This window comes from Telopea speciosissima, chromosome 5 (genome assembly GCF_018873765.1).
Source record: "Telopea speciosissima isolate NSW1024214 ecotype Mountain lineage chromosome 5, Tspe_v1, whole genome shotgun sequence".
Taxonomy (NCBI): domain Eukaryota; kingdom Viridiplantae; phylum Streptophyta; class Magnoliopsida; order Proteales; family Proteaceae; genus Telopea; species Telopea speciosissima.
Genome location: NC_057920.1, coordinates 53,679,389 through 53,693,394, shown reverse-complemented (window position 1 = coordinate 53,693,394; position 14,006 = coordinate 53,679,389). Strand labels below are relative to the sequence as shown.

Genomic DNA, 14,006 nt, shown 5'->3' with positions numbered 1-14,006 from the left:
ATATTTCTAGTGTTATTGTTTATATATTTAAAAAAATACACGATTCGCCCTGACTAGGTTTGACTTGTCGAAAAAAAAAGAGTCGAGTCAAAAAACTTAATTTTCCATCTATGGTCTAATTGCCAAGAGAAGAAGAAAAGAAAATTATTTTTTAAAAATAATCACACTTACATATGCCAATCAGCTGAGTTACATCCAATGTGCACCATGCACTATCAAATACTGAAGCAAGAAAATCCTCTCTAGTGCGCCAATGAGTGCAGCGCACATTGGAGCTGTCTTTTTGGATCACAGTGTGTGCACCTAACGTTCTCTGTCTCCATGAAAATGCATACAAGTGCCACATCATGTTTAAATAGACCCAAATAGTATTCTTTCATTGAAGCTTACCCAAAAAAAAATATATTGTTTCATTCAACTCAAGTAGTTTGAGAAACCATGGAGGTGACAAGGGTTCAAGCTTTGGCACTTGGAGGGATCAAGGAACTGCCGGTGCAGTTTGTTCGTCCGGCCAATGAGAGGCCGGAGAACAGCAAAGCTCTTGAAGGAGTCAAGGTGCCAGTCATTTCTATGTCACAACCGGCCGATATTCTTGTGAAAGAGATATCATGGGCATGTAGCGAGTGGGGCTTCTTTCTTCTCACCGATCATGGCTTACCATCATCACTCATTCATCGGCTACAAGAGGTTGGGGAGGAGTTCTTCATTCTGCCACAGGAAGAGAAAGAGAAATATGCCAATGATCCTTCTGCTGGTAAGTTTGATGGCTATGGAACATAGATGACAAAGAACAATGACGAGAAGGTGGAGTGGGTTGATTATTTCTTCCATCATACTTGGCCTCCTGCAAAGGTTAACTATGCAATATGGCCCCAAAACCCTCCTGCTTATAGGTATGGATCGATGCAACTATAATTAGGGTTATAGTAATCGGTATGCCGATATCGCTTCGATATCAATCCGGATCGAATGGTTTAGTTTTTTCTAGGGGTGTCAATAGGTTGGTCTCGTTTGGGATCTTTATCTCCTCCAGTTCCCTCCCCGGTCCAGTTCCTTCAGTGCCTGTAATACAGGGGGTGCAATGACCACCCTATCCCTGCCCGAACATTCTGCCCAGGTGAGGTCCTCCCCTCTGTATTACAAGCATTGGGGGAACTGGACCGGGCAGGGAACTAGACCGGGCAGGGAACAGGATGAGATAATTTTTCGCTTGGATATGGCAGGCATTGTGCAGTTTATAAACGGTCAGTCGGTTTCCGACTTTAATCAGGGTTTCAATAATTGGGCTAAATAGGCCTGAAATGGGTTATTGAACCATTTATCTTCTACTTTTTGTCCTGATCCTTAATTTTATTCAGAATCTGTCTTGGACTTTAGAAAGCTTAATATACATATTAAATCATAAAAAAAATTAGGAAAGAATAGTTACATTCAATAATTGATCAAAATATGAATATATAGATTGTGAAGGGTCGGGTTTGTAGGTTGGGCTGTGCCGGGCTGGTAAATGGTCAGGATGGTTGGGTGACCGTCAGTATAGACCCCTGCACCGGGAATGATCTATAGCACTAAGGTCGGGTTTGAGCCCAACATGTTTAATAAACGATCTGGACCGGTCTCGGTGTTTCTCGACTGGGCTCTGTAGGGGCTGGAATTGACACCACTAGTTTTACTCCTGATTTTTTGAATAAAATTCTATGTTTAATTACTTTTTAAACCTTGATCCATACCATGAATCGGTATTGAATTGGTTAGGAATCGATATCAGACTCTACCAATTTATGCTTGAAATTTGAATAAAACTTAACTGGGTTTCTACTAATCACACTTCTATTATAAACTCCGTGAAAGATTCTCTATAAATTTAGTAAATTCATTAGTTACGATACTCATCGTGATTTTTGTGCTAGGAATAGGTATGTAAATGGATATTCGAAAATCAGAATTCGATTTTCATTCGTATTCGTTTAGGGGTATTTGTATATGTTTAGGGATATATATATATTCGGAACAAAATTTGAATAGCTAGAAAAAAAATTATCCGATCTGAATAGATATCCAACTAATAATAAAAAAATTAAATAGCTAATGATCTTGAGGGTTTTTGAAGATTCAACAAGTTCTAAGGAATGAGGAAAAGAGAATCATGAGACTACAACAGCTGAGAGACATGGATTGAGAGTGAAATCATATTTTCCGGGGGAGGAACATTTGGGTTACACACGTCTGGGATGTAAATGAATAGTCAAAAATCCGAATTTGATTCGCATCCGCATCCATTTAGGGATATCCGTATTCAGTCATGAAATATCCAAATCCGATCACATCCGATTCATATCTGATCCATATTTGATTCGTTTACGTCTCTAGGTTGAAAGTTGTTAGGGTGGGACCACTTCATTTGTAACCTTTTTGTTAGGGTGGGACCACTTCATTTGTAACCTTTGAACTGATGAACAATCATTTTCATGTACCATTAATTGGATTTTGAAATAACTATCATTATTTCCTTGACTTCAAGATCCGATCCCATGAGCTGATGACATACCATGGGTTAGAAAATTGTATCATTCATATGGGATCCATATTGTCAGAGTAAGAGAAATGCCATGTGCGTCCCACAAATAATTATCTGAGGAAGGTATAAAGAAATGTATACAAGAGTAGTGTAGCAATCATTTTACTTTTTTGAGAAAAAAAAACGCTGCCGGGTCGTGTTTCCTTGCACCCACACACAAGGGATGGGAAATGACTGCCCCACACTTCCTATTGGATGCTGCCACGCGTTTCCTCATTGGCCCCACACTGATGCAAGGGCTATGCGACCCGACAGTATTTTTCATCCCTTTTCTTTTTTTCTTTTTCTTTTTTAATTTTTTTATATTTTTATAATACGAAATTTCCATGCATACTATTTGATGATGTAGAATTAATAGCAGACGCCTTTCTCCCTCTCCTCAACTAATCAAGAAACATATGATTGGTATTTGTATAATTTCCATGAAATTTGATGCAGGGAAGTGAACGAGGAATACACAAAGGAAGTGCTGGAGGTGACTGATAAGGTCTTGGAGCTGCTATCTGAGGGTCTTGGTTTGGAGGGGAAGACTATGAAATCTACTTTGGGGATTGACGAGATTGAGCTAGAAATGAAGATAAACATGTACCCACCATGCCCACAACCTGAATTAGCCTTGGGAGTGGAAGCACACACAGACATGTCTGCAATCACCATACTTGTCCCCAACGACGTCCCCGGCCTGCAAGTGTGGAAAGATGGGAACTGGTTTGCCGTTGATTATGTGCCAAACTCTCTCCTTTTTCACATTGGAGACCAGATAGAGATTAAACCCCAACCCCAACTTTATTATTATGCATTTGTCTAACAGTTGGAGAGTCCAACCCAAAACCTTAAGTCATTAGGTGGAGAAAGCTTTTCAAGGCACCAAGGGCTAAACTTAAACGATGTGAGACTACACCTCTATAACTCCCAATACCTTAATGTTATCCCTCATGTGAAGAAACATAGGCCAAAGAGTAATCAACGTGAGACTATACCTCTATAACTCCTACCTATACACGTGGACAAATAACTTAGGAAAGACAACAAACAAACCTAGACATAAGGCCAAGTGTGAAGAACACACTTGAGCATCCACTTTACAAATACATAATAGCAGAAAACTCTCTATATGCACTAATCACAATGCAAGAATCAGCATCAGAATTGTATTTTGGTCACTATTCTAGTACATCTTATGAGTACCAGAATACCCCTTGTGATGTTTTTAACCCTATTTTGTAGTTGCTATAGGGGTTCCTCTATGGCATGGTTCATAGAGGATCTAGACATATGTCATCTGTTTCCATACAAAATTGGATTTGCTTGATGCGCATGCAGGGTTTGCCTGCAAAGACAAAGTCAGAGACACAAGAGAGGATCGGATGGGGCTTCAAAAGGGATTCTCCGAAGCCTAAGTCAGTTTCTCAAGCAACAATGGTACGAACAGGTCGAGCAATAATGCGGAAAACTTGGTAGTAGCGAATTCGATCCATACCTGTGTGATTACCCGTGTATTTATAACTTGGAGAGATGATAGTGAGAGTCTAGTTAGGGTTGGTGTCTCCAGAAGGAAATCAGATCCTTGTAGGAGACTGGAATGGAATGTAGATTACGAGGGAGAGTCCTTGTGAGGAAGATTTCCTTGAAACTGCTTCTTGCCCTGACCCATGCATGAGTACAATACATAAAGAAGTGATTTTAAGCTTTCTTCATTAGGTGAATGATTCAGATGTGCCCATTATAGAAAAGAAAATTGGAGTAGTTAACCTCATTTTCAGCAATAATATAACATTTTTATATAATGGTGGCAGGTAATAAGCAATGGGAAGTACAAGAGTGTTCTTCATAGGAGTGTGGTGAACAAGGACCGAAAGCGCATGTCTTGGGCAGTATTTTGCTGCCCTCCAACAGAAGCTGTAATTGGACCCAATCCATTGCTTGTGAATGATCAAAACCCAGCTAAGTTTTCAACTAAGACATATGGTGAGTATCGACACCGCAAGTTCAATAACCTACCACAGTAACCCAAATGACTCTGTTGGAAAGTTGGCCTTCTATGTTTCTATTTATCATATTTAATAGGAAAGAAATAAAAGAAAGTAGTCCCATTCTTCTCGTACGATTCAGCAGATTTGTAGGTCTATAGAGTTCGAGATCCATCATAAAGTCCTTCCCTTCTCTCGCCCTTGGACTCTGCGAGGAATAGGTACATTGCATCATCTTGGGATCTTCCTATTCAGTTTTATTTCGCCCATCAGTAGGCTGGACTGTCTCTGGTTGTGTCTGCTTTGGCATTGTTTAGTTTATTGAGCTTTGTTTCATTTTGGGTGTAATTAAGTTGTATTGTGCTACCCTTTGATTGTGGGCTTGTTTTCCTTTTGTGATTTATTATATTTTCCTTTTGTTTCCTAATAAAGTTTTTATTCACTAAAAAAAAAAAAAAAAAAGAGCATGGAGATTAGGCTTTAATTACCTGTGTTGTTAGAATTTGGTGGTCTTATTATTTGAATGAGATCTTTATGAACTTCTATGTAGGTTTTTTTATTCAAACTATTATTCTATTTCCCAATATCAATTGGTAAATTTTATATCTTGCATTCATATCAAAGACCATATAAATACACAAAAATTGGAGTCCCATATAGGTAGGTCTACACAAAGGAGTTTTACATGGAAAGAAATATTACACAAGTATAAACAGCTATATAATGAAAGAATCCTATCTTGTACCTTTTTAATCTCCATCTAACTAAGGTTGGCTATATAGCATAAGTTTGGTTACAAAAAACTGATGGCGCGCTAAAGATATAGATTTGGTAAAATGTTTGCAATCTAATGAGCAGAAGCTATGTACGGAAGAGAAGTGACTCTTCATTTTGTCTCGGGTGAGCCAAAAGCTTCCCACATCTTGCTCTTGAATGTATAGTGTATAATAAGCTAAGACATGGTGAAAATCACGACAATTTATCATACGACTAGCTACAACAAAAACAGGTAAAGCTTACAATGCATAGGGGAAGATACGGTCTAATGGGGATCTCCATTCGTGGATAGACGACATATACAAGGAGGTACACTTGCAAGAGATACATGGATACAATAGACTAATAAAACCCTGATGATGGATGATGGTTTGATGGTTTCAAAAGCAACACAGAGACTCACTAGGGATGGAAATACACATATTTGGCTCAAGGTGTGTGCAACTAGCACCAACACTCCTTGGCCGATTAGACTAGAAGACAACACGAACATTGAAAATGCACTCTATCTAGAGATTTGTCATTGGTGAAATTGCACTCCATCAGCAAATTCGGTGTTGGTGAAAATGCACTCCGTTGGCGGATTCGTTGTTAGTGAAAATGTGCTCCTTCGGCAGATTTGGTGGTGGTGAAAATGCACTCCATCAGCAAATTTGGTGTTAGTAAAAATATACTCCACAACACGCTAGTGACCACCCTCGTCGGTGATTTTAAACTTGTAAAGTACTGGATCAAGGGGTGTGACTTAGCCACAGATTGTTCATGACTTCACATGGGGTCCAACGGCTAAACCACAAGCCTAAAGCGATTAGTGCATGTGCAGATGCAGTGCAAAGTGACGACATGAAAAGTGTAAAATAATATTCATATCATGTATAAACAACTACGTATAACACAACAAGTGTAGGACAAACAGTGGTCAATCAGAAGTACGACATCCCCAGCGGAGTCTGTAGGTACAATGGATTGGAAAAATCCGAATGCACCCGAACGGGGGAGTGAGCAAGGGATAGGTTGTTGTGATGCTATAGGGAGTCACCACTTAGATCAGGGTCTAGGAACCGCAAATGGTGCCCCTCTTTTATAGAAGGGGCGCTAAAATAACTCTAAGACTCAATGGCTGGTCTGCACCAGGTCTCTGGGTAAGTGTCATGTTACAGGTTGAGAAGGTGATAGCCACTCAACAACCGCACGATCAATGGCCGGTCTTCCTAGATCAAACTTTTTTCTATATACACTTTTTAAAATATAAAAAAAAAAGGGCGTACCCGGTGCACAAGGCTCCCTCTATTGCGGGGTCTGGGGAGGATCATAATGTACGCAGCCTTACCCCTACTTTCACAAAGAAGCTGTTTCCAGACTTAAACCCGTGACCACTTGGTCACAATGGAGCAACCTTTGCCGTTGCACCAAGGCCCGCCCTCATCTTTGCTATATTCACTTTAAGGGTGTCAATTTGGGACCGGAACCGGGAACCGTCCCAATACCGTCCCGCTAAAACCCGGTTCTGGACCGTCCCATTAGTAAATGGGACGGTACTGGTATCTGATTTTGGTACTGAATGATAAATGGGATGGGACGGTTATGGGACGGGATTCCCAATGGTACCAGTTCCGAAATACCAAATAGGTACCGAATGGTACCAAAACTACTAGTACCATTTAAAAAGAAAAGAGTATATAAGATCTTTCTTTTTTTTTTTAAAAAAAAGGGTATAAGAATTACGACTCATTAGGGTTTCACTAATTGCCTTTTGAATACGAAGAGGAACAACAGGTCAACAACCGTAGCTTGAAGTCTCTCCTCACAGAACCTGCTACAGTGCTACTCCCTCGACCAACTACATCTACCAAGTTCTTCCTTTTTGCACAACGGGATTCTTCCATTTTGTAGGACTTCTCTAGATTTAAAAAAAATGAGAAGCTTATTACATGTGATCTTAGGGAGTTTGAAGAAGTAAAACTATGATTTCATAATTTAAGTTGCATTATAAAAAGCAGTAGACAACTTAGATTTCATGATAGTGAAAAAATTCTACAACACTAAAAACCCATCTCGTTAGAAACAATTAAACTTCTTCTCCCTTTTTCTACAGTGCCTAGAACCGTTTAAGAACCGGTACCATCCCGTCCCGCTAGTAATCGGGACTGGGATCTAGGTTTGGTCCCGTTAACTAAATGGGACGGTACTGGGATAAAATGACAAGATTGGCTATAAAAGGACACTATAAATAGGACGGTACCAAAATAGGACGGTACCAAAATAGGACGGTACCAAAATATGATAGATGCAGAATTGATCAAAATGACAAGATTGGCTATAAAAGGACACTATAAATAGGAGATGCATAGAATAATGTTGAGATGTCCAAAGTGACTACAATATTATTTAATATCAAATACACATAAGTAATCTGATAACAGAGTTTATGGAAATCAAATATTGTGAAATGACAAAATTACTTAAATGCCCCTATAGGGTCAGAATGCATGGTATGTACCAAAAACTCCATAGATATAATTTTTATATTAAAAGATGCATTATTATTTTGCAGATGTTGAGATGAAATGATGAAACCCCCAAGTCTTAAACAAAAGATCAAATGCAAAGTGAGTGAAATGCCCTTGAAGGGCAACGCAGTAAAAAGTCTTTTTTTTTTATTTGTCAACATGGTTAGAAAGCCCCCATCCATGCTTTTAAGCATTTTATTTTGTCAAAAGATGCAATATACTAACATCAAAATCCATATTTTCCCTTGACTAGGCAAAATTTCCAATATGCGGCAAGAAAATGCACTTTTATGCAAAAAAATTTCTTTAAATGGGTATGTATGTACATGAAAATATATCAAAATCCTTTTTAATCAGATACAACGCATTACAATATTTATTATGATTTTCTAAGATTTTCTGTACTTTGTTGGTTTTTTGTTTATTGAAATTATAATTTGTCCTAAAAATGCATAAAAATTAGGATTGAGCTCCTCTCCAGGGAACCCAGCACACCTAGGGAACATCCAGCCGTTGTGCTATGACGTACACATTCCTAGGCGTGCACCAAAATGTGTGTGGATGCCCCCTGGGAGTGCCCTGGGCGCTGAGCTCCCTGGACAGGAGCCGGATTCAATATCTCCTCCTTCCCAAAATCGTGAAAATAGGGAAAGTCATTGCAACTATAGACCCATTGCCGATTTATTCGGCCAAAAAAATAGACCACCAGAGGAGGCTTGAAAATCTTGATGAACGACAACCATGGCCCGGCAACCATGCTGCCGACAACAAAACTTAATGGCAATGGTGGTTTAGAGATAAAACCCTCTTGCAGCCCGGCGATCATCAAGTCAATGTTACAGTGGCCGAAAAATATCTGCCATGCCCCATATGCAAATAGTAGGTTTTTTTTTTTTTGTGGTTATAATCGATGGTCAAAACCAGGCCACCAAAGGCCCTTCGTCTTCCGCAGAACAAAAATACAGTCCGATGACTCTAGAGCCACTAAAACAAAACAACAAACCTTATATACGGTCAAATCAAGGCCGCCTGTACCTGAAACCCCTCGATTAAGATGGATATGATCTCGGCAAATACTATATCATGTTCCAACAAAGAAATATAGAGGCCGAAAACCCCTTTAACTGAAAACCCAATATGCCAAAAAAAAATTATAATAATAAAATAAAGCTCAAAAGGCGACTTCAGTAATATCGCTCACAGATGCTGCTGAAGCCATAGAAGGCCGGTGAAATAGCATTATGCTTTATAATCCAGATAGGCAAGATCAAGTGAAGATCATTAGGTTTTCGGCAATTACCCAATAGTGGTTCAGTCCACTGTGAATATGATACCTACGGTTACCTTTTGCAACCATGGCTGCCATCAAATTTTTTTTTTAATACAACCATACAAACCATATAAAATATAAACATTAGTAGTCCATCAATCAGAAATGTTCATGGAGATTGTTAGCATACCATTAATCACAGAGGTTTAGGGATTACCTGAATCAAGTGGAATCACAACGGAAGGGATGATCGAATGCGGCTTACAATTACGAGCAAATCACGATCTCTACAGGCTTCTCCACAGAGAACTTCACACCACAAAACCCTAGGCAACAATGGAAACCCTAGGAAACGCAGAAGTTGAAAGAGAGGGAGAGAACGGCTTCTCAAAGATATGAGAATCAAAAGTGTGTCTAGGGTTTAAGCCTAATACTCATTTAAAGGCAAAACCCTGGGCGCCCCTCTCACTTGGTCGACTCCCACTAGAGGTCTAGATCGGATAGGAAAGGGGGAGGGGTTGGTCACTTGCTTCAAACGCTTTGTAGCAGAGATTGAGAATCAGCAAGGCAAGAGGTTAAAAACTCTGCACACTAACCGAGGACACGAGTATTTGTCCGATCAATTTAAAGAGATGTGTGAGGAAAAAAGAATCACCAAGCAGCTGACTATTCCCCACACTCCGTAGCACAATGGTGTAGCAGAGCGAATGAATAGGACGCTTTTAGATATGGTTCGATAGATGATGGCGCAGGCCAACCACCCAATATCCTTCTGGGGGGATGCTATATTGACCGCTGCCTACGTCCTTAACCGTGTGCCATCATAGTCAGTTTCCTCCACTCCCTATGAATTATGGAAAGACGCAAAGCCCACTTTGGGGTATGTGCGACCATGGGGATGTGCAGGATATGTTCATAGTACCTCCCATAAGTTTGGGAAACTTGGCCCTATAGCTAAAAAGAGTATCTTTATAAGATATTCTGATACCTCAAAAGGTTATGTAGTGTACGGTGAACATCAAGATGGAGGAATGACAGAGAGTGAGTCCCGCGATGTGGATTTTCTTGAGACCGATTTCCCTAGCATTAGTGACGCTGGCAGAGACCTTGATCTTTTTTAGATAGAGACTGATGAAAGCGTCTCACCTACTCTTGGCGAGGGTGAGGAATTAAACACTCATCAAGAGATCGTCAGAAAGGATGAGAGTGATCATCAGCCCAGTGGGAGTGCGCTACTTAATGAAAGCGCACAACCCGTGGGTCAAGAACCCTCTACGCGTAAGAGTGCACATGGACACGTTCCCCGATGTTATTTTGAGATCAAAGGGGGCGCTGCCCTCGTCTGTGCCCCGAGGGATGAGGATGAGCCAGCCTCAGTGAGTGAGGAGCTCTCTTCTCCAGCTAAGGAAATGTGGCAAGTTGCTATGGAAGATGAGTTGAGTTCTATAAGTAAGAACCAAGTCTGGGAGTTAGTTGATCTTCCACCTGGGCGCAAGGCCATCGGGAACAAGTGGGTCCTGAAGGGTAAGCGAAAGGCAGATGGATCAATTGACAAGTATAAGGCATGTCTTGTGGCAAAGGGATATACCCAAAAGGAGGGTATAGACTATGATGAGACGTTCTCCCCTGTGGTGAGAATGGCCTCAATACGCCTCATTCTAGCCATTGTCGCAAAGTTAGATTTGGAGCTCTAGCAAATGGACGTTAAAACTATTTTTCTCAATGGAGAGCTGGACGAGGAGATCTTTATGGCTCAGCCTGTGGGCTTTGAGAAGAAGGGACATGAGCGTAAAGTATGTCATCTCAAACGTTCCATCTATGGCCCTAAGCAATCGTCCAGGCAGTGGTACATTAGATTTCACCATGCCATTACCACTGCGAGTTTTGACATGATTGAGAAGGACCACTGTGTGTATGTTAAACGGTCCAAGGCGGGGTTCCTTATCCTATCATTGTATGTTGACGACATCTTATTGGCTGGGAATGACATTGGAATGATTGTCGCCACTAAAGAGTGGTTGTCCTCTACTTTTGAGATGAAGGACATGGGTGAGGCCAATTTTGTGTTGGGCGTGAAGATTGTGAGGGATCGCACTAGGAGACTTCGTAGTTTGTCTCAAGAGACTTACATAAAGAAAGTCCTGAAGCGGTTCCATATGAGCAACTCGAAACCCATTGACACTCCAATGGACAAGGCATGCACTTTGAGCCTAGACCAATGCCCTAAGAGTGATGAAGAGAGAAACCAAATGTCCAAAATACCCTATGCAGTGGCAGTAGGCAGTCTGATGTATACAATGATGTGCACGTGTCCAGATATTTGCTTTGCTGTTGGCATGGTGAGCCGTTACCAGAGTAACCCAGGGCCAGTTCATTGGTAGGCAATTAAGAGGATACTTCGATACTTATGTGGCACTGCAGACCTCTCGCTCACCTTCAGTGATTCAAACTTGAGACTGAGAGGCTACAGTGATGTTGATTGGACTAGTGATAGAGACGAGCGCAAGTCCACTTTAGGATATGCATTTGTCCTAGGAAGCGGGGCTGTCACTTGGAGTAGCAAGAAACAGACCTGCATCGCCCTGTCCATGATGGAGTCAGAGTACGTCACAAGTTCGGCAGCTGTACAGAAGGCCATTTGGCTCAGGAGGTTCTTACAGAGACTTAGCGTTTCTGCTCACTCAAATGACGATGTGCTTATACACTCTGATAGCACAGCAGCGCTTGCATTTGCGAAGGACCCCAAGTTCCATGGTAGAGCCAAGCATATTGACATACGGTATCACTACATTCAAGACATGGTAGCGCGAGGTGAAGTTGTTCTGCAGCATATCTCCACTGGCAATATGTTGGCTGATCCATTGACTAAGCCCATTACCAGAGATGTTTTCCTAGTTCACGTTAGGAACTTAGGACTCAGGATGATCTAATATGTATTTGCTTTGGGAACACTTTGTTTGTGATGGACATTTATCTGTATTTCTCTTACATTTATTGATAAGCATATATTTGTTTAAGTAATCTTGTGGGTATACATTCATTGTTTGTAAAGATGTCACCAGGCTTAGAATCGACCTACTCACACAGGTGATTAGCCTCGACGCTGAGGTGTAGCGAGCGAGATGAACCCATGAGCATGTATGCTCTATGGCGCCTTAGTTAGAACTAAGATGAGACATTTACTTGATCCAACTTGGAAGATACCACACTTCTAAGTAGCCTGTTAGAAGCCAGATGTGAGGTTCTAGGCAGAAACCATGAGGGTGACTGCGCTAGAGACTCAGGTTAGGTGCTTAGAGTAGCGACTAAAATAAGATCTGTATGGCATTTATTTATTTCGAGTGACATGCCCACCCTAGTGGGAGTTACGCCATAGCATGCATATCATACTGCATGTGCTTATATCGATCGATTGTGAGAGTGACCGAATGGATCCCTGCTTCATCACTGTGTGAGCCACGTGGATTATATTAATCCCATAGTACCCTTATTACCTGAGACAATGTCATGAAAAAGACACCCAATGACACTACTTTGACGCTCTTCTTAGGATCATGGATGATGCGGTCCAACGGAAAGCGATTGGGAAAGCTATTGGGGATATTTGGATTGACATGAAGGGCTCAGGAAAAACCATCGGACGTTACACCTTTGTTATGTGACTCATTGCCCGGGCGACGGGTCGTATTTGTGATCAACACAGTCATGAGTACATTACATACCAAGGATTGACACTGCTCATCATAAGGGGTCGAGAGTGTTAGATATGGAGTAAGTGGATCGTTTGGGGTATTTTGAGACTTTTGAGAGTGATGTACTGTGTTGGCTAGATGGAAGTTTGATATAGTACTCCTACCTTGTATCATCTTGACAGGTCGCACGCCCCATTACCTATATGGAGGATAACGCGAAATGAGAGAAACTTGAATGCATAATTAAATTTATGCGCCCTGTGTGGGCTAGTGGGAGATGTAAAACGATAATGGGCTGGGCCCAATTAGTGCGCCCACAAGGGGCTATCTATGCGAGAGTGACCGCCCCCTCCTGAGCTCGGGTCTCGCATAGCTAGCCCCTTGTGGGCGCACTAATTGGGCCCAGCCCATTATCGTTTTACAGAGATTGATGAGCATATAGATACAATTATGGCGGTGGGATTGGTGTACCTGAATCCATGGTCGGCTCTCTCTCCCTTGCACGTGGGTTAGTCCAAGCAGCCCCTTGTGGGCAGCTTGGACCGCCCAAGTCCGATTTACAATATCAATATAAGCTGGTTAGCACCAGAATATGAAATGCATCTAATGCTAAGAGTTTTGATGGGTGTAGATCAACTTATGGAGGACATTAGATGTAAGATTGGAGCTTTGAACGTGTTATCACAAAAAGATGTGTGGTCTTGTGTGAAAAGATTTTAAACTCGGAATCGTGATCGAATCAGTATCGAATTGAAATAGATCGGAATCGATCCTAAATAAAACCCTAGATCGAATTAGTCCCTCTGACCAAAAACCCAGTGATTCGGTTCCAAAAATCATAAAATTGGCCACTCTGGAACGCTGGAATCAAGACCAATCGCAGGCAATTCTAATCCAAGCTAGCTAAATGATTTTTGAAACAGTGTGTGTAAGTAGGGCGCCATAGGAGTGCAAGTTTGGCCTTGTCGGCCGGAACCTGCCCTGGCCAGCCCTAAACCCGAACAGGGTCTGGGCTGAGATATTTGGCCCTAAGGGCGGGTCAGGGCTGGAAATTTCTGGCCCTAAGTCAGCGTCGGGTTGGGCCAGGGTTGAGGCCTCGGGCTAAGCCTGGCCCAGCCCGACCCTATTTTAAGTTGTACTCTAAAATATATAGGGAAAATTACGTCCCCTCCACTGTACTTTGCCCTAATTACACGTTCCTCCCCTTGG

The 14,006-nt window shown here is 41.5% G+C and overlaps 1 pseudogene; it reads left to right on the top strand.

Moving 5' to 3' along the window:
- Positions 1-426: 426 nt before the first annotated feature.
- LOC122662094 lies at positions 427-4,587 on the top strand (annotated as a pseudogene).
- Positions 4,588-14,006: the final 9,419 nt, after the last annotated feature.